The 21,055-nt window shown below is 45.0% G+C and overlaps 1 long non-coding RNA gene across 1 annotated transcript in view; it reads right to left on the bottom strand.

The window, feature by feature from the left end:
* Positions 1 to 21,055, bottom strand: part of LOC126471635 (uncharacterized) — a 264,531-nt gene that overhangs the window by 230,695 nt on the left and 12,781 nt on the right. Inside the window, exon 2 of the long non-coding RNA XR_007586360.1 lies at positions 3,152 to 3,214. This is a non-coding gene — a long non-coding RNA (uncharacterized LOC126471635). The remainder of the gene's footprint in view (positions 1 to 3,151; positions 3,215 to 21,055) is intronic.

Here is a 21,055-nt window from a genome sequence, read left to right as displayed (position 1 = left end):
AAAACTCAAGCTAGAAAGGAATCAAAGACATTAGCTGCAAGTGGTCTTTGATTTATATCAATGGGACAGGTTAAAAATTTGTGCCAGACTGGGGTTCGAACTCGGATATTATGCATACTAGACAGATGCGCTGCTCACTACGTCAACCGGACACAGTGGTCACCACAACCGCACTGAGTACCCAAGCACGCCTCCCGTCAGACACAAATTATCAGATCACACCTCACGCTGCTACTGTAGCACCTCTGCTCATTAGCCTCATTACTCGCGGCATCTCGCCGATTCCTGTGAGAGTTCGAGCGTGGTGTGCATAAGTACTGAAGCGATGATGGGCCGTCTTCGCCTTAATTATATATGTGGTGTCTGTTCTTTCGGACATGTTCAAAGGACAGATACCAGATATAAATTAACATTACATTCACTGATTGTCACTTTACTGACATATACATCAGATTACACACAGGCTCACTGTCTTTCAAAGTTCTTGTTGAGCATGTAGGTACGCAGTAACGAGAATACAATCTTGTGGCGAATCACCTATAAGAGATCATGTATATGTGAGGAGAAAAATTTCAACAGATTAGTGCATGGAAGTGGAACCACAAGAGTGAGCGTCTTGAATTGGTATTACAGATGCCTGAGACACAAAATCGTTATCATGACCGCGGAATATCATACGAGAAGTGGAAAATCTAATGAATTTATCCATTAGAATACAGAGTCATTGTTCTTGTCTGATGTAATGGTTGTGACAACAACAGTAATCAGAGCGTGTTGGTGACGTGCTGCGGACATATATGATTCTATGAAGTATGATATTCTTATCGTGGGGATGTGACCGTTATTGCCCTATTTACGAAACTACGAATCATTAATGTGAACCTGTAAAAGTGACTGTGTCTGTATGAAATGTATTTTAACAACTCATTCCACAATAATGTTTGTGCCACTTACCAACGTTATTTCACCAATGTTTCATTACAAGATAGAGCAGCGGAAATTAAATTGTCAGGTATATTCACTTCAAAAATTTCTAATTTTCACACCGTAAAATATCTGAATAATGAAATAGAAACATAACTACGTACTGAAAACTATGCACTGCTTGCAATTTGGTATCGGACACTGGAATAGAAAACCTTTCCAAAAATTCCAGGATGGGTAGCATCTTATGTATCGACGATTTTATACTTTATCAATATATTATTAAATACACAGAGGTGGCAAATCCAATGATATCTATGCATCATTCCTTAAAGTGAGTTGAATATCGGTGTGACAGCATTGAACATCAGTCGAGCAGAAATTACGAAAATCAAAAAGCTGAGATAGAAAGCCCTAGATAGTAAAGAAACACAAGAAACCACTTTGTACTTCAAGTAGAAATGATACGAAGTTAATTATAAACCAATAAATACTACTATTTAAAAACAATGGCGTCCTTAGGTTGGTTAGGTTTAAGTAGTTCTAAGTTCTAGGGGACTGATGACCATAGATGTTAAGTCCCATAGTGCTCAAAGCCATTTGAACCATTTTGATCCAAAAAATGGCGTATTTAGCGCACTCGGTTTCTCTAGCGATTCTAGTTTTATTAGATATTCACCTTATATCCTTGTGTAAAACGAAATGCCACAAGTGTTTCATACTTCGACATTTCATGAATGCTAGCATCATATACGCCATATCCGCATGTAATGACACACAAGTCATTCTGTCTTTTATACAATGAGGTGACAAAAGTCATGGGATACGTCCTAAAATCGTATCGGACTTCCTTTTGTACTGCCTAGTGCAGCAGCGTAACGTCGCATGGGCTCAACATGTCATTAGAAGTCCCCTGCAGGAATATGGATCATTACTGCCTCTAAAGGCGTCCATAATTGCGAAAGTGTTGCCGATGCAGGATTTTTTAGACGAACTGAACTCTCGATTATGTCCCATAAATGTTCGACGGAATTCATATCTGGCGATCAGGGTGACCAAATCATTGGCTCGAACTGTCCAGTATGTCCTTCAAACCAGTCACGAACAACTGTGGTCCAGTGACATGGCACACTGTCATTCATAAAAATTCGATCGTAGTTTGATAACATGAGGTGGCTGCTAATGGTCTCCAAGTATGTACATTCCGTGTAAACACAGCTCATACCATTATGGAGCCACCACCAGCGTGCCCAGTATCCTTTTGACAACTTGCGTCCATGGCTTCGCACTACACTCAAACCCTATCATCTGGTCTTACCAACTGAAATCGGGACTCATCCGACCAACTTACGGTTTTCCAGTCGTCTATGGTGCAACGGATATGTTGACGAGACCAGCAAAGGCACTGCAGGCGATGTCATGCTGTAAGCAAAGGCACTCACGTCGGTCGTCTGGCCCTAGACGCCCTTTACGCCATTACGCCAGATTTCATTGTACTGGCCTAACACATACATTCTTCGTACGTCCCACATTGATTTACTCGGTTATTTCAAGCAGTGTTACTTGTCTGTTAGCACTGGAAACTCTACGCAAACGCTGTCGCTCTCGGTCGTTTAAGTGAGGGCCATTGGCCACTGTGTTGTACGTTGTGAGAGGTAATGTCTGAAATTTGGTATTCTCGGCGCTCTGTTTACACTGTGGATCTCGAAATACTGAGTTCCCAAACGATTTCCAAAATGGAGTGTCCAATATCTCTAGCTCCATCTACAACCCGCGTTAAACGTCTGTTAATATCCGTCGTGCGTCCACAATCCTTTTCACATGAATCATTTGAGTACAAATGACAGTTGCTGCAAGGCACTGCCCTTTTATACCTTGTGTACGAGATACTACCGCCATATGTGTATGTGTATACCGCTATCCCAAGACTTACATCACCTCAGTGTGTAGCAACACAACAAAGGGGTTGTACATTACTATTTGGTGATGAATTAACAGATAAACTCAAGTTTTTTGATGTGTGTTAACAGCTCTAAACCATCAGGATTGAGGTAGCTTGAAATAACATTTTGTCTATCGGGCATTTTGCAATGATTATCTTTATCACACGAGAATTCCCAGAACACAGAGCGATAATATCATCAGACGAACAATTAATAATAAAACAGCCAAACTCTTCCAATAATAGACAGTATCTATCGCCAGAATGCCGCTATTTATTTTTTACCTTTGTGTTACTGACGCCACCGCTGGGAAAGCAACCCATAACAGGTTCACATAGTCGCTCACTCTGTAACAGAACCGTAACAGAAGTAAATTTATTTTAAAATACAATATTCACAAAAAATATACTATTACATACGGTAAGCAATTATCATAGGGGTACAGAAATTAGGTAACAAATTAGCTGTCGCTGCCTGACCTGGGACAAAATTGTTCTCAGTTGACTTGTGTTATGTGTGATCACTAATGTATGTAACATATACTCAGTATGACAGTCAAAAGTGTAAACAATTGATTAGAGTGTACATCGACAGATCTAGTGAATAATGTCTATTGCCGAGAGATGATTTCCTTTAGATAGTATACGTAGTGACATCTCACTGGCCACCAATCTTAAGAAAGTAAAGGACAAGTTGTTTTGTGTGCAGTGTAACTGTCAGGGATTGGTATGAAGTGTATAGCTTTATTACTGGTGCCAAATGTACAGGATGACAATTATTGAACTAGATGAAATAAAATTGTCATAACGTCTGAACTGTTTGCGTTAGGACGTTCAAACTGCACGGTTGGCCGTGGGTCATGACGGGAATTAGTCTGCACATGCATGGTTTGGTTTAGAAACGAAGCCCACTTTCATTTGGATGGCTTCGTCAGTATGCAAAATTGGCGCATTTGGGGGATTGGGAATCCACAAATCGCTGTCGAGAAGTCCCTTCACACTCAACGGGTGACTGCGTGGTGTACAAAGTCCAATCATGAAATAATCGGTGCGATGTTCCTTGATGGTACAGTGACTACCGAACGGCCCGTAAAGGCTTTTGATTATTTCATCCCCATTATCCAACGTGATGGTGATTTCAGCAGGATGTGGTTCATGCAAGATGGAGTTCGACCCCATCAAAGCAGGAGAGTGTTTAATGTACTTGAGGAGCACTTTGGGACAGCATTCTCGCTCTGGGATACTCAGAGGCCACTGGCATGGGCCTGGATTGGCCGACATATTCTCCGGATCAGAACACATTCGACTTCCTTTTGTGGGGCTACATTAAAGACAAGGTGTCGAGCAGTAACCCCAAAACCAGTGCTAAGCTAAAAAGAGCCATTGAGGAGATCATCGACAGCATCGTCGTTCCGGCACAACAGCGGGTCATGCAGAATTTCACTATTCGTCTGCACCACATCATCGCCGAGGGCGGCAGACATATCGAACATGTCATAACCTAGATCGATATAGCTGTAGTGACGTTTTCATGTTGAATAAAATGTGTGCATGCCGTAGTTTGTAGCTAATTTACTGTTTTTTCTCATATAGTTCAATAATTGTCACTCTGTACACGTTACAGACAGACCGAAGTATTTTCGATTGATTTGAAACTAAATTTTGTAAAAGGATATTTATTATAAAACTCTGTAACTAATTTTAAGTGTTTGGAGAGCGAAATTCTCACTGTGCAGCGGAGAGTGCGCAGACTTGAAACTTCCTGGCAGTTTAAAACTTTGTGCCGGACAGACACCAAATCTGGCTCCCCCTGGTCAAGGTATGTCTCCACAATATCCTTTCTTCCAAGAGAGCTTCTGTGAACTTTGGAAGGTAGAAGATTAGGTACTGGTGGAAGTTAAGCTGCGAGAAGGGGTCGTGAGTCGTGCTTCGGAATCTCAGTCAATCTACGTTCGGCAGCTCAGCGTGTTTACGTCCCCGTCGCACGTATTGCGCGCGAGGTGTTTACGCCAAGTGTGTAGCGGTGTACCGCGGCGGTGCTTAGAACGAATCACGGCCTTGTCGTTCCCAAAATCGACACTAAAGTTTACTTTTGCTAACGAATATGCTCGATCGAAGGCTTACAAGATAAGGCGTTATTTACGGGATGAGGTATAAATCGAACCTGCCGCTGCAGTGGAAATACGCTTATCAATAGTCAGTAGTGTAGTCGCCGGCCGGTGTGGCCGAGCGGTTCTAGGCACTTCAGTCCAGAACCGCGCTGCTGCTACGGTCGCAGGTTCGAATCCTGCCTCGGGCATGGATGTGTGTGATGTCCTTAGGTTAGTTAAGTTTAAGTAGTTCTAAGTTCTAGGGGACTGATGACCTCAGAAGTTAAGTCCTATAGTGCTCAGAGCCATTTGAACCAGTAGTGTAGTCTATGTCAAAATCATTGATGAGGCAGCGCCTGACAAAATACTACACCGACATGGTCAAGGACTTCGTTTCTGTCATTCTGAAAGGATTTTGGAGCGGTTAAAGTTGAAGACGCTGGCACAGGACTACGAATGATTCGAGTCTTTGAGTGCCCGCTCGAAGTGCCAGAAGAACTGGTGATCTACGCTTTACGGCGTTTCGGAACGGTTCTGTCCCATGTGGCTGAAAAATGGGAGAGTTTCCAACATAGCCTGTCCTCAACGCTGTCAGAGAAATACGGATTTAATCACGGAAACATGTTCGGTCGTACCAGTACATCACTGGTTGTAGGGATATTGTCGTCTATAACGGACAACCGCAAACATGCTCCGGGTGTGGAAACGAGAGACCAAGAGAGAACTATGTTCTGAGTGTACTCAGAGAAGGTTGTTACAGCTGCCATGGCGTAACCCCCCTCACTTACTCACTTCGCATCTGATGGTGTTCCCCGTGACCTATGTCGCGGCATTACGAGATGAAGTAGGACACGCGAGAGAACCATATCGGAACGTACCGACAGTGGCAGATCACCACGAACCATCGAAGGGTGACGTTGCGCCGGACCGCTAAAGGGGACGCAGGACGCGCTGTCATCGGTGTCGCTCGTGGTCCCCTCGGGTACGACCGTTATGTACGTTGTCAAGTCGACGGAGTATGATTCCGAAGTCCCCCACGAACATCAAGAGAGCGTACTGACCTCTGATTCGGAGGCTCGGCAACAGAAACAGAGATCACCAAAACGCCGGTAAAAGCGTCGTCTGACGGTGGAGAACAATCAACAAGATCCAGAAGGGAATGCTGAGACATTTCCGTGTATGCTTTAGCCGACCGTGGAGCTTACTAGCAAGGATTTTGGAGGTGCGGGGGGTGGGGGATTCTGAATGACGACATATGCTTGCCACGACGACGCTCCGGATGCAGCAGAGCAGTACGATTGACGACACAAGGATACCACCAGGCAGGCAACGGCTCTTGCAATGCACGACAACGTTGGGATGCTGGAAAAGCCGGGAAACTGGTCACAAGACACCCTCCCCCCCCCCCCCCCCCCCCACCCACCATTGGGGACCATATGAAGCTGGTGGAGCTGCACCCACACACTCTTCCGGTGTAAAACCGAACGAGTGCACGGAGTAACGGTAGTCGACAGGAGGGAACCATGGGGAACGATTGAACGAGAGCAGCCTGTGTACTGAGTTATTGCCACCGTAACGTGCCCTATCTACGATGACAGCCATGAAATTAGCGTATCGGATACGCTCTGTTAACATCAATAACTCTGGGACGTCTGTGAAGATCAAGATGCTCAGTGACTTGTTAAAGGCTGCCGCCATAGACCCCCCGCTCGGATTTTTTATGTTTATGGTATGTACTGCCCATCGTGTGGCGAGAGGGACTTTGCCACAGCGATATTACTGAAAGAATGGATACCTGTAGACAACGGTACTGCCATTAGCATAATGGACATACATTTGATTGATGTTCTCGCGCCATGAGGCCCTGCTAAGAGAAGGCAACGTGCGGAATTTTACGTCCTCGATGTTACACCCTTTTTCCGCGAACGATACGATGCCTCTACAATCGGCGGTAATTGAAATTGTGTGATCAATCGGAAGGACCAACATCCTAACTACATCGGCAGCCAAAAACTTTGGGAGCTGGTCAACGGGAAGGAATTAGTCGAAACATCGCAGACTACCGGGATAAACACTCTTTATGATCCACTCCACCAGCCGTTTGGGTCTGCTCTGTGTTTCCAACGAGTTAGCGATTTCTATGGTGAGCGCAGAAATCTGACCGATGGCGTTTATAGATCATGTGGCATATATTTATACGGTTACTCTGGCCAGACAGCCGGTATGAAGACGGAGGGGTAATTGGAAGATGAATGTCTCCCATTTGCGCTATGTGGATTGCAACCTCTGGTGGAAGATACGTGGCACGGCTGCCTCCGCTGAAGAAATGCTTATGGCTCCGTCCTACAGTGGTAGATCGAACTAACCCTCCCAGCACGAGAAGGAGATGTTGGTTTAGTGAACGTCCACGAGAAGGTGCGGGTCATGTGTATTTATACAACGCACAAACGGAGGACGTTAATAAGTTATAGGAAGGAGGCTTGTCGATGGCAGCGCACGAACTCTAACTTTTGCTTTACGTCTCTCCGGAAACTGTTCAGTTTACCACCTTCACCAGAACGTCGGACAGCCACCCAGTGAGTCAAGGCGAAGCTGATACAACCTGCAACGCAAAGGATGGCGGGTACAGTACCACGCGCGAAACCTCAGGACTACCCTCGATGCATTATGTGGTACGGGAAAGACTACAAAGACGTGGGGTGTTAATTCATGAGATAGATCTAGACCATGGTCTTCGTTTAACAACATAACGTGGTACAGCACATGTGCTCGCGGATCATTTTAGTGGAATCTATGGGACCGACGAGGAGGGCCAGGGGAACTAGTGTCCGTCTTCGACGAAATCTCAGACGCGACACGTGCAAACGGAGAAGCAGACGTCTTACCTGAAATTACGAGTGAGGAGCTGGACGAAGCGACTTCACGTGGTACCGCTAACACGTCCCCAGGTCCTGATGGTTTCCTGTGGGGATTTTGCGACGCGTTTGTACCCATTATGACACCGATTTAGCTATACATGTTTAATGAGATTCTGAAACAGAAACTCCCACTCCCCTTTGAATTTGTAGAACGGCTCGTGATTGCGATAACCAAGCCGCGTGGCGGCAAGCGAACTTGAGATTATCGCCCCGGAACCCCACTTTAATAGTGGCTATAAGATCTTTATGCACATATTGGGCGATCATGTTAAAAGTTGACGAATCGTTTACATTCAAATCAGACGTGTCTTGGCGGAACAAATAATATCTATACGCCCTTGGGGGCCTGTTGTGACGTCGTCGCCCTCATGGCAGCATTGCCCCTCCGGGGAGCACTGCTCGCCATAGATTTCGACAACGCCTTTGATCGGGTGAATCATAGGTACCTCGTGGCTGTGATGAAGAGGATGGATGTCCCGCCTTTACTGACGACTGCAGTGATGCAGCTGTTGCATGGTGCCAGACCAGCAAAGGCGATCAACGGAGGGAGAACGGAGTATTTTAAGGCCCTACGATCTGTCAGGCATGGTTTCCCCATGTCTGTCCACCTGTATGCGATCTCCTTAGAACCGTGCATTGCAGGCCTTCGCCTTCGGCTTGCAGAGATCTCCCTAAAGCAACTATCCTTCAAATGTAGGGTATATGAAAATACTGTGTCTCTCATCCGGACTGAGGAGGAGACCCGCTCTGCACTGTATTGGCTACAAACGTATTGGATGGCAGCTGGAAGCGAGGTCAACTTCCGAAAATCACAATATATGCATGTGGAGCGTGGCCTGGAACCAGGTACAATGTTTGGGTATCATCTTTTATGAGAAGACGGTGGTTACGGCTGTGGACAACTGCCGACGGTTGTTGAGCAGAGTTTGCACGTCTGTACGACTAAACGCCCTGCGCTCGATTGATATGCTGCAACGAGTGTCACTCGTCAACCTTTATCTCGCTCCACTGCTGTGCCACTTGACACACCTTCTCTCTGTGACGCGTGCGATATCCACTACGGTTCAGGCGGCTTTTGGGTGCTATATCTGCTTTGGGCAGCTGTTTAAGATACAGTACGACACAACTACCCTCCGAGCAGGAGAAGGAGATGGTGGTTTAGTGGGCGTCCACGAGAAGGTGCGGGCCATGTGCATTAATACAACGCACAAACGGTGGGGCAACAGCAGTCAGTCCCTTGCGGGGATGATTGTCGAAGAACTAGAACCAACATCACATCTTCCCCGGTTAGTGTCAGACAAATATTGCCCCCGTTAACATACGTGTGGAGGTTCACCGTTGAACACAGCTAAGTTCGGGCCCGTTTACCGACGTTCAGACTGCCGAAATCGAGGGACGTGTGTAACCTGCTTCTCCGACAGATCGTCCGGAACGAGGTGGAATGGAAAGATCCTGCTGTCAACTGGAGAGTGGCACGGCACAAGGTTCACCACCCCACCTACATACGTCACTCACGTTGACATTGTACATTGGCGTGAACCGGAAGTACCGGGAAAATGACAAAAAGAACGCTGTTCGTTTGGTGGTTCACCTACGTGTCAACGACGCAGCATGCTTGACACTGATGACCACCGGTTGGTCTAAAGCTCGGCCTCTCGGTTCTGGCAAGGAAGATCATAGCGTTCATGCGGCGCACTATACATACAGGAATCTCTTCCGACATAGCATTCTTTTCCTGAGGAATCGTATTTTCCGCGTCATAAGACAAACGCGGTGACGTGGCTCACGGGTATGACGATCACATACCGCGATACGAATAAGAATGTACTGGATTATTGGCATTAGTTGCAAGGTATACGAAACTGTTACGGTTACACAAATACAAGAATTGGTATGCAAATTTCTTTGCGGACTCGCCAGGTAGGTGGAGCGTGCCTGGTGTGCAAAGATCAGTAGCTGCGATGATATGTGTGAAGCGGTGAAGTTAAGCGATCAGCTAAGAAAAACAGTGTGAGGAAACGACTCTGGAAGACAGAACAGATGCGATGCTGGGAGTAGAAGGTTTTTATATCATATTTTTTATATTAATTTTCGGTTTTTGTGTTTTAATTGAGTTGTGTCGAAGGTGACCCCACCTTTTTATTTTGCTGCTGCGTGGTCGGACGGATACGGGGTTCCTTTCTGGTGAGTTATAGTGTAATCAGGACATACCAGGCTTTTGTGAATAATAAAGATTCATGTCTCTCCTACTTTCCTATACCCAAAAAGTACGATGAAGGTGAAGGGGACACTGCGGCCACGTCTCGAGTTCGACACCTGCATGTTCTGCCACCCGAAATCCCACCAGCCCTTCCTCAAAGAAGTCGGATGAGTTCGAGTCTCGGTCCGGCACACACTTTTAATCTGCCAGGAACATTCAATGTTGCGGGCACTAACGATATATTGTAACCTTTTTTTAATAAGAAAATTAAGATAACTCTTCAATGTGTAGAAAGTATCTATAGGAGAGTTTAAGTACACTGGTTGAGACATCAGTCACCGCCAAGCGTCATCAATCTAATAATGCATTAACACTGCCTCCATCTTGATATTAGTTTCATATCCTGCGATAAAGAGGGTCCTGAAGCTTTTTCAGGTAAGCCACATCCAGATGAAGCCAATCATTGGTAACCAGATCTGTAGTGCTATGTAACTGAGGGGATGTTGATTGCTACGTTTAATCTGCAGTTCATTCCACAGTTTTTTATGGAATTAAGATAGTGTCGTTTAGCGGTAAAATCAAGGCTAATGGGTGGCTGAGTGTTCGTCAAACCAGGAACTGATGGAAGCAACCTTGTTAACAAGACTGATGCCATCTGAGAAGTTAACAGTGTCTGCAGCACACATATCATGAAAATGTAGAGCAACGGTCGACATTTGATAACGGGGAATGTTGAAATGAACAATCTGGTTTATCTGGTTTATAATCACGGTAACCTTATTGAGACCTCCGGTACATCACAGCCTGAGTGACACCCTCCACACACTGCGGGTTAAACGCCTCATTCGGCCGTCAGTGCACTCGACACATTGCATAATTCGAAAAAGAGGTAAAATGGACTTTTGCAAGGGAATAAGTAAAAATGTTCATTTCATGCAGTTCCCCTCGCAATATTCGCTTGGAAAATGCGGGATTGCTGCTGCCTGACAGAAACAATTTTTGTTGGCTTTGATACCTATTGTCAACGACAAGGCGTGCCACTCGTCTCTGCTCCCAGTCGGCTAGGACCTTTTTTACGACCACTGTTTTACGTCATGTTAATGGCTTCGAGTAGTACATCATTTCTTCCAGATACTTTGTACATTCTGCACTGGTACACCAAAATATCGAACTGTTTCCTTCACGGGCCGGTAATAAGCACTCCCAAACAGGATAACTCCCTCCTGCAGTGTTGCCGCGTATCGGAGTCAACTCAACTCAATGCACGAATACCATACAACTTACAGACACATACACATCATAGCACAGGCCTGACTTATGTTGGCGGTGGACAATCACAGGCAGGCCTTGAGCAAATTACACAATCTACAGGCAACAAAACGATCAGAGTAATCATTTGACGGGAAGTGTAATATTTTGTCCACAGAGCTTAATTTTAAATGGAAAAAGCGATGGGAAAGAACTGTGAAGTTAACATCCGTTCATGGTAAGTACAACAGGAAAAACAGAGTACAAGAAAAATGATTTAATGTATGAACCCTATAACGCTTTATCTGAACAAAATCATGTCGCCCAGTTCCACAAAACTACCGCCTCTCTCATAGTTACGAAATTGTAGAAATGGTTCTGAGCACTATGGGACTTAACATCTGAGGTCATCAGTCCCCTAGAACTTAGAACTAATTAAACCTAACTAACCTAAGGACATCACACACATCCACGCCCGAGGCAGGATTCGAACCTGCAACCGTAGCGTTAGCGTGGTAAGAAATTGTATTACGCCTTGAAATTACATGAGTAACGTAGAACTAAATATCCTTGGTGTAGTGAAGCAACATAAATCACTCAATAAAAGGAAGTCTTCTGGTCCAGACTGTATACCAATTAGGTTCCTTTCAGAGTATGCTGATGTTTTAGTTCCATACTTAACAATCATATAAAACCGTTCGCCCGACGAAAGATCCGTACTCAAAGTTCGGAAAGTTGCACAGTTCACACCAATATTCAAGAAAGGTAGTAGGAGTAATCCACTTAATTACAGGCCCATATCATTAACGTCGATATACAGCAGGATTTTGGAACATATATTGTGTTCGAACACTACGAATTACCTCGAAGAAAACGGTCTGCTGACACACACTCAGCATGGGTTTAGGAAACATCGTTCTTGTGAAACACAACTAGCTCTTTATTCGCATGAAGTGTTGAGTGCTATTGACAATGGATTTCACATCCATTCCGTATTTCCGGATTTTCAGAAGGCTTCTGACACTGTACCACACAAACGACTTGTAGTGAAATTGCGTGCTTGGGAATATCGTCTCAATTATGTGACTGGACTTGTGATTTCCTGTTAGAGAGGCCACAGTTTGCAGTAATTGACGGAAAGTCATCGAGTAAAACACACGTGATTTATGGCGTTCCCCAAGGTAGTGTTATAGGCCCTTTGCTGTCCCTTATCTACATAAACGATTTGGGAGACAATCTGCGTAGCCGTCTTAGGTTGTTTGCAGATGACGCTGTTGTTTATCGACTAATAAAGTCATCAGGAGATCAAAACAAATTGCAAAACGATTTAGAAAAGATATCTGAATGGTGCGAAAATTGGCAGTTGACCCTAAATAACGAAAAGTGTGAGATTTTCCACATGAGTGCTAAAAGTAATTCGTTAAACTTCGGTTACACGATAAATCAGTCAAATCTAATTGCCGTAAATTCAACTAAATACCTAGGAATTACAATTACGAACAACTTAAATTGTAAGGAACACAAAGAAAATTTTGTGGGGAAGGCTAACTGCGTTTTATTGGCAGAACACTTAGAAAATGTAACAGACCCACTAACGAGAATGCCTACATTACGCTTGTCAGTCCTCTTTTAAAATATTGCTGCGCGGTATGGGAGCCTTACCAGACATAACCGACGGAGTACATCGCAAAAGTTCAAAGAAGGGCAGCACGTTTTGCATTATCGCGAAATATGGCAGAGAATGTCACTGAAATGATACAGGATTTGGGCTGGACATCATTAAAAGAAAGGCATTTTTCATTGCGGTGGAATCTTCCCACGAAATTCCAAACACCAACTTTCTCCTCCGAACGCGAAAATATTTTGTTGACACCGTCCTACATAGAGAGAAACGATAAACACGATAAAACAAGGGATATCAGAGCTCGTACGGGAAGATATAGGTGTTCATTCTTTCCGCCGCTATACGAGATTGGAATAATAGAGAATTGAGAAGGTGGTTCGATGAACCCTCTGCCAGGCAATTAAATGTGATTTGCAGAGTATCCACGTAAATGTAGATGTCTGTGATTTGACAGAACAGAGAAACCTGTTAGAACTTACTAATATGCAAGTGGTAAACAAAAATATGAAAACACTAAAAAACACAACACATTAATATGCCTAACATGGTGTACGAAATCCGTTGGCATTTAAACAGCTTACAGTCGTCTCTGAATGGTTAGATACGTGCCGCATATGCCCCCATGAACCATGGACCTTGCCGTTGGTGGGGAGGCTTGCGTGCCTCAGCGATACAAATAGCCGTACCGTAGGTGCAACCACAACGGAGGGGTATCTGTTGAGAGGCCAGACAAACGTGTGGTTCCTGAAGAGGGCAGCAGCCTTTTCAGTAGTTGCAAGGGCAACAGTCTGGATGATTGACTGATCTGGCCTTGTAACAATAACCAAAACGGCCTTGCTGTGCTGGTACTGCGAACGGCTGAAAGCAAGGGGAAACTACAGCCGTAATTTTTCCCGAGGGCATGCAGCTTTACTGTATGATTAAATGATGATGGCGTCCTCTTGGGTAAAATATTCCGGAGGTAAAATAGTCCCCCATTCGGATCTCCGGGCGGGGACTACTCAAGAGGATGTCGTTATCAGGAGAAAGAAAACTGGTGTTCTACGGATCGGAGCGTGGAATGTCAGATCCCTTAATCGGGCAGGTAGGTTAGAAAATTTAAAAAGGGAAATGGATAGGTTGAAGTTAGATATAGTGGGAATTAGTGAAGTTCGGTGGCAGGAGGAACAAGACTTCTGGTCAGGTGACTACAGGGTTATAAATACAAAATCAAATAGGGGTAATGCAGGAGTAGGTTTAATAATGAATAGGAAAATAGGAATGCGGGTAAGCTACTACAAACAGCATAGTGAACGCATTATTGTGGCCAAGATAGACACGAAGCCCACACCTACTACAGTAGTACAAGTTTATATGCCAACTAGCTCTGCAGATGACGAAGAAATTGAAGAAATGTATGATGAAATAAAAGAAATTATTCAGATTGTGAAGGGAGACGAAAATTTAATAGTCATGGGCGACTGGAATTCGAGTGTAGGAAAAGGGAGAGAAGGAAACATAGTAGGTGAATATGGATTGGGGGACAGAAATGAAAGAGGAAGCCGCCTGGTAGAATTTTGCACAGAGCACAACATAATCATAACTAACACTTGGTTTAAGAACCATGAAAGAAGGTTGTATACATGGAAGAACCCTGGAGATACTAAAAGGTATCAGATAGATTATATAATGGTAAGACAGAGATTTAGGAACCAGGTTTTAAATTGTAAGACATTTCCAGGGGCAGATGTGGACTCTGACCACAATCTATTGGTTATGACCTGTAGATTAAAACTGAAGAAACTGCAAAAAGGTGGGAATTTAAGGAGATGGGACCTGGATAAACTAAAAGAACCAGAGGTTGTACAGAGATTCAGGGAGAGCATAAGGGAGCAATTGACGGGAATGGGGGAAATAAATACAGTAGAAGAAGAATGGGTAGCTTTGAGGGATGAAGTAGTGAAGGCAGCAGAGGATCAAGTAGGTAAAAAGACGAGGGCTAGTAGAAATCCTTGGGTAACAGAAGAAATATTGAATTTAATTGATGAAAGGAGAAAATATAAAAATGCAGTAAGTGAAACAGGCAAAAAGGAATACAAACGTCTCAAAAATGAGATCGACAGGAAGTGCAAAATGGCTAAGCAGGGATGGCTAGAGGACAAATGTAAGGATGTAGAGGCCTATCTCACTAGGGGTAAGATAGATACTGCCTACAGGAAAATTAAAGAGACCTTTGGAGATAAGAGAATGACTTGTATGAATATCAAGAGCTCAGATGGAAACCCATTTCTAAGCAAAGAAGGGAAAGCAGAAAGGTGGAAGGAGTATATAGAGGGTCTATACAAGGGCGATGTACTTGAGGACAATATTATGGAAATGGAAGAGGATGTAGATGAAGATGAAATGGGAGATACGATACTGCGTGAAGAGTTTGACAGAGCACTGAAAGACCTGAGTCGAAACAAGGCCCCCGGAGTAGACAATATTCCATTGGAACTACTGACGGCCGTGGGAGAGCCAGTCCTGACAAAACTCTACCATCTGGTGAGCAAGATGTATGAAACAGGCGAAATACCCTCAGACTTCAAGAAGAATATAATAATTCTAATCCCAAAGAAAGCAGGTGTTGACAGATGTGAAAATTACCGAACTATCAGCTTAATAAGTCACAGCTGCAAAATACTAACACGAATTCTTTACAGACGAATGGAAAAACTAGTAGAAGCCAACCTCGGGGAAGATCAGTTTGGATTCCGTAGAAACACTGGAACACGTGAGGCAATACTGACCTTACGACTTATCTTAGAAGAAAGATTAAGGAAAGGCAAACCTACGTTTCTAGCATTTGTAGACTTTGAGAAAGCTTTTGACAATGTTGACTGGAATACTCTCTTTCAAATTCTAAAGGTGGCAGGGGTAAAATACAGGGAGCGAAAGGCTATTTACAATTTGTACAGAAAGCAGATGGCAGTTATAAGAGTCGAGGGACATGAAAGGGAAGCAGTGGTTGGGAAGGGAGTAAGACAGGGTTGTAGCCTCTCTCCGATGTTGTTCAATCTGTATATTGAGCAAGCAGTAAAGGAAACAAAAGAAAAATTCGGGGTAGGCATTAAAATTCATGGAGAAGAAATAAAAACTTTGAGGTTCGCCGATGACATTGTAATTCTGTCAGAGACAGCAAAGGACTTGGAAGAGCAGTTGAATGGAATGGACAGTATCTTGAAAGGAGGATATAAGATGAACATCAACAAAAGCAAAACAAGGATAATGGAATGTAGTCTAATTAAGTCGGGCGATGCTGAGGGAATTAGATTAGGATATGAGGCACTTAAAGTAGTAAAGGAGTTTTGCTATTTGGGGAGCAAAATAACTGATAATGGTCGAAGTAGAGAGGATATAAAATGTAGACTGGCAGTGGCAAGGAAAGCGTTTCTGAAGAAGAGAAATTTGTTAACATCCAGTATTGATTTAAGTGTCAGGAAGTCATTTCTGAAAGTATTCGTATGGAGTGTAGCCATGTATGGAAGTGAAACATGGACGATAAATAGTTTGGACAAGAAGGGAATAGAAGCTTTCGAAATGTGGTGCTACAGAAGAATGCTGAAGTTAGATGGGTAGATCACATAACTAATGAGGAGGTATTGAATAGGATTGGGGAGGAGAGAAGTTTGTGGCACAACTTGACCAGAAGAAGGGATCGGTTGGTAGGACATGTTCTGAGGCATCAAGGGATCACCAATTTAGTATTGGAGGGCAGCGTGGAGGGTAAAAATCGTAGAGGGAGACCAAGAGATGAATACACTAAGCAGATTCAGAAGGATGTAGGTTGCAGTAGGTACTGGGAGATGAAAAAGCTTGCACAGGATAGAGTAGCATGGAGAGCTGCATCAAACCAGTCCCAGGACTGAAGACCACAACAACAACAACATGGTTTTCAAGGGCATCTTATACCATTCGCCCTGCAAAATAGTGGCAAGTTCGGATAAAGATGATGGAAGTGGATAGGAATCACTCACCCTTATCTCCAAAGTAGACCATAAATATTCACTAATGAGATTTGGTAGCTGTGGTGGCCAGGGAGATCCGACAATTCATCCTCGTGCTCCAAAACAGGTAATGGATGATACGAGCTGTGTGAACAGGGCCCTGTCGTCTTGGAACGCAGCATCACATTTCGGAAACAAACACTGTACTATTGAGTGGACCTGACCAACCAAACTGGTCACATAATCGTTGGCTGTGGTGCACGAATCCCCAGCCATGTTTCACTCTTGGGACATAAACTCGACCAGAAGCTGGAAAAGACTTTCTTCCATTGCTCCATGGTCGAGGTTTTATGGCTTCGGTAACACTTAGGGACATTTGCATCACTGATGAGTTGTTTTGAAATAACATCTCGTCCTGGAAATGGATCTTCCTTCGTGTTGTTTTGGTGCTGACAAGGTTCGCAAGTGCGACTTCCAGCTCTGCAGTGACTTTTGCAGCTGTTGTCTCTCGTTTTTTACTACGATTCTCTTCAATGACCGTCTGTATCCATCACTCAACACACAATTTCGTCCGTGTGTGATTAGCGGATGATGTTATTCCGCTTTCCCTGTGTACAGTTTAAATCGTCGCTACGGTTTTCTTGAAACACCTGAAACTTTGGCTCCATTGGATATGGAAGCACCAACAATTTAGCCACTTCGAATTAACGTAGCTACGACACAATGCACTAACAAATGCACAAAACACTGTACTAACCACACTGACGTTTGCAACCTGTTGAGGACATTTCATAGGTGCCGTTCGTGTTCAGTTACAACAGTGAACTTTCATGTTTGACTAGCTTCTGCATTTATGTTCCAGCATGCATTTCTCTCGGTTTCTCATATTTTTATCCAATCCCTGCAGCTCTCCGTTTGAGAAAAGACAGACTTCATATTAACATCCTAGGTAACACGATCACGGTCAAAGTTTGAAAAAAGTTTAATCAACCTTGATAAGTGCGAAGTGTGACAGATCGCCTAGTTCATTCATTTTTAATTTTCAGAATATATCGTAAATATAGGAGTATGATACATCATCAGTGCTGGGAGGGCAAACGTGATACAAGTCAGGGGATTCATTTGTGGAAATGGCTGGGATAACAAATTTACAAAATTTCTTTTTTTATATGAACCGTGCCGTTTACGAGGGTGTTAGCGGAATGAATAGTAGCTAGCATCAGACAGCGTAAGCTGTGACAGCGACGCTACAATCTACCGACAGCCAAAGAGCGCCTAGCAGCCTCCACGGAAGAAAATGAAACGTAATATGTTATATATTAATGTTCAGTTCTTGTTCCGATTGTATACTGGAACTGATCAAAAATAAATAAAAATAGATTTTATAGTCTCTATGCGTCCAGTTTCGGAAACGCGAGGAAGTGAAGTGACTGAATAATACTAGCTGTAATACTCACCTCCCGATAGACAGTTCGCCACACTGGCGACCCTTTGTTCCAGGCCGGATGGTTCTTGATATTAACAAAGTTGAGGGAGTTGTGAAGGGAGGAATGTGGTCGTCGGCTGCGCAGCGATTCCAGCTAACTACGTGCGGTACTACTGGCACTCCTCTGTTCGTCACGACATGGGGTGCAAGCACACATATCCTTCCCATTGTCTGCGGCAGCCCTGGGCAAGTCCGGGGCGGATGGGATGGCGCGGGGTGCAGAGACGGAGGTCCAGAGTTCCGCAGTGCTATCTTCTCTTGTCCATTAGCATCGAAGCAGCGGAATCGCAGACTTGGCTGAGTGCGCTTTTGCACGATAGCATTGATTTTGCAGTACGATAATGTAGAGAGCTGTACTGCCTCTAAATCTAACACGACAAGTCACAGGCGTGTCTAACAGACGTTGGCAGCGAGGGGAGGCGTCGTTTGTGCGCATCATTTGGAGACAGCAAGCGGGCGCGCCGCTGACACAGGCAGCTTGCGGTGGCGTCGTTGATAGCAAAGTGTCGAGAGGCTGAGCAAATATCTGGTCGCTGGTCACCGTTCAACCGACGTTCCACTCCTACAGTCCACATGTCGAGAGACCTTCGGCTTCCACTACAACACGTCAGCAGCCGATCCGTCACCCAGTGACACTGTTTTTCTAGACGACTGTATTTAAGATAAGTTCAAAAGACTTTTTATAGAAGTTCAAAGTCAATAAACCTGAAGACAGCTACCGAGAATTGTGCACTATGAAAATGGGCGCAGAATAAGGATTAAAGCTGAACCTAGTCGAAACACAAGCGGTACTGGTTAGACGTTCATTAGCCCGACATATTGGGAATTCGTATCACCTTTAATCCTACATGTGACAAATATCAGCTACTCTGGCACGTAACGGGAATATGCAAGATGGCATCAGTATCTTTCCATGCACAACGAAAACATAAAAGATCTTCCCTATTTGTCTGAAAAAAAAACTTGTACAAACACTTACACTTCCAATTATTGTTTACAGCGATGTTATTTTGCAAAGTCTTCCTCAGGAAAGCTCACGGCTCCTGGAACTGGTTAGGAAAGCTTGTGTTCCATATATCTGTGACGTTAGATTCTATAATCGAATTTTACAATCATATCCACAGCCATCTTAGCTGCGTACAGACAGCCACAGATATTTCCATACACTCTGTGTCCCCTGTGGTCGTATCAGATTACACTGTCTCTCATAACCCGATCTTAACGCTGTTGTCTGAACAACAGGCGGAAACATCCGTTCCCAACAGAGAAAAATTCTGTCTGTCGCATTTAATCGCTCAGCCCCTTTCACGAAGTGCTTTTCAGTAGTAGGAAAACATCTCTGAAATAAACTCCCTCATTATACACTCCTGGAAATTGAAATAAGAACACCGTGAATTCATTGTCCCAGGAAGGGGAAACTTTATTGACACATTCCTGGGGTCAGATACATCACATGATCACACTGACAGAACCACAGGCACATAGACACAGGCAACAGAGCATGCACAATGTCGGCACTAGTACAGTGTATATCCACCTTTCGCAGCAATGCAGGCTGCTATTCTCCCATGGAGACGATCGTAGAGATGCTGGATGTAGTCCTGTGGAACGGCTTGCCATGCCATTTCCACATGGCGCCTCAGTTGGACCAGCGTTCGTGCTGGACGTGCAGACCGCGTAAGACGACGCTTCATCCAGTCCCAAACATGCTCAATGGCGGACAGATCCGGAGATCTTGCTGGCCAAGGTAGTTGACTTACACCTTCTAGAGCACGTTGGGTGGCACGGGATACATGCGGACGTGCATTGTCCTGTTGGAACAGCAAGTTCCCTTCCCGGTCTAGGAATGGTAGAACGATGGGTTCGATGACGGTTTGGATGTACCGTGCACTATTCAGTGTCCCCTCGACGATCACCAGTGGTGTACGGCCAGTGTAGGAGATCGCTCCCCACACCATGATGCCGGGTGTTGGCCCTGTGTGCCTCGGTCGTATGCAGTCCTGATTGTGGCGCTCACCTGCACGGCGCCAAACACGCATACGACCATCATTGGCACCAAGGCAGAAGCGACTCTCATCGCTGAAGACGACACGTCTCCATTCGTCCCTCCATTCATGCCTGTCGCGACACCACTGGAGGCGGGCTGCACGATGTTGGGGCGTGAGCGGAAGACGGCCTAACGGTGTGCGGGACCGTAGCCCAGCTTCATGGAGACGGTTGCGAATGGTCCTCGCCGATACCCCAGGAGCAACAGTGTCCCTAATTTGCTGGAAGTGGCGGTGCGGTCCCCTACGGCACTGTGTAGGATCCTACGGTCTTGGCGTGCATCCGTGCGTCGCTGCAGTCCGGTCCCAGGTCGACGGGCACGTGCACCTTCCGCCGACCACTGGCGACAACATCGATGTACTGTGGAGACCTCACGCCCCACGTGTTGAGCAATTCGGCGGTACGTCCATCCGGCCTCCCGCAAACCCACTATACGCCCTCGCTCAAAGTCCGTCAACTGCACATACGGTTCACGTCCACGCTGTCGCGGCATTCTACCAGTGTTAAAGACTGCGATGGAGCTCCGTATGCCACGGCAAACTGGCTGACACTGACGGCGGCGGTGCACAAATGCTGCGCAGCTAGCGCCATTCGACGGCCAACACCGCGGTT

This window comes from Schistocerca serialis, chromosome 3, assembly GCF_023864345.2.
Source record: "Schistocerca serialis cubense isolate TAMUIC-IGC-003099 chromosome 3, iqSchSeri2.2, whole genome shotgun sequence".
Taxonomy (NCBI): domain Eukaryota; kingdom Metazoa; phylum Arthropoda; class Insecta; order Orthoptera; family Acrididae; genus Schistocerca; species Schistocerca serialis.
The sequence above is the reverse complement of the archived record's forward strand: the minus strand, read 5'-3'. Positions and strand labels throughout refer to the sequence as shown.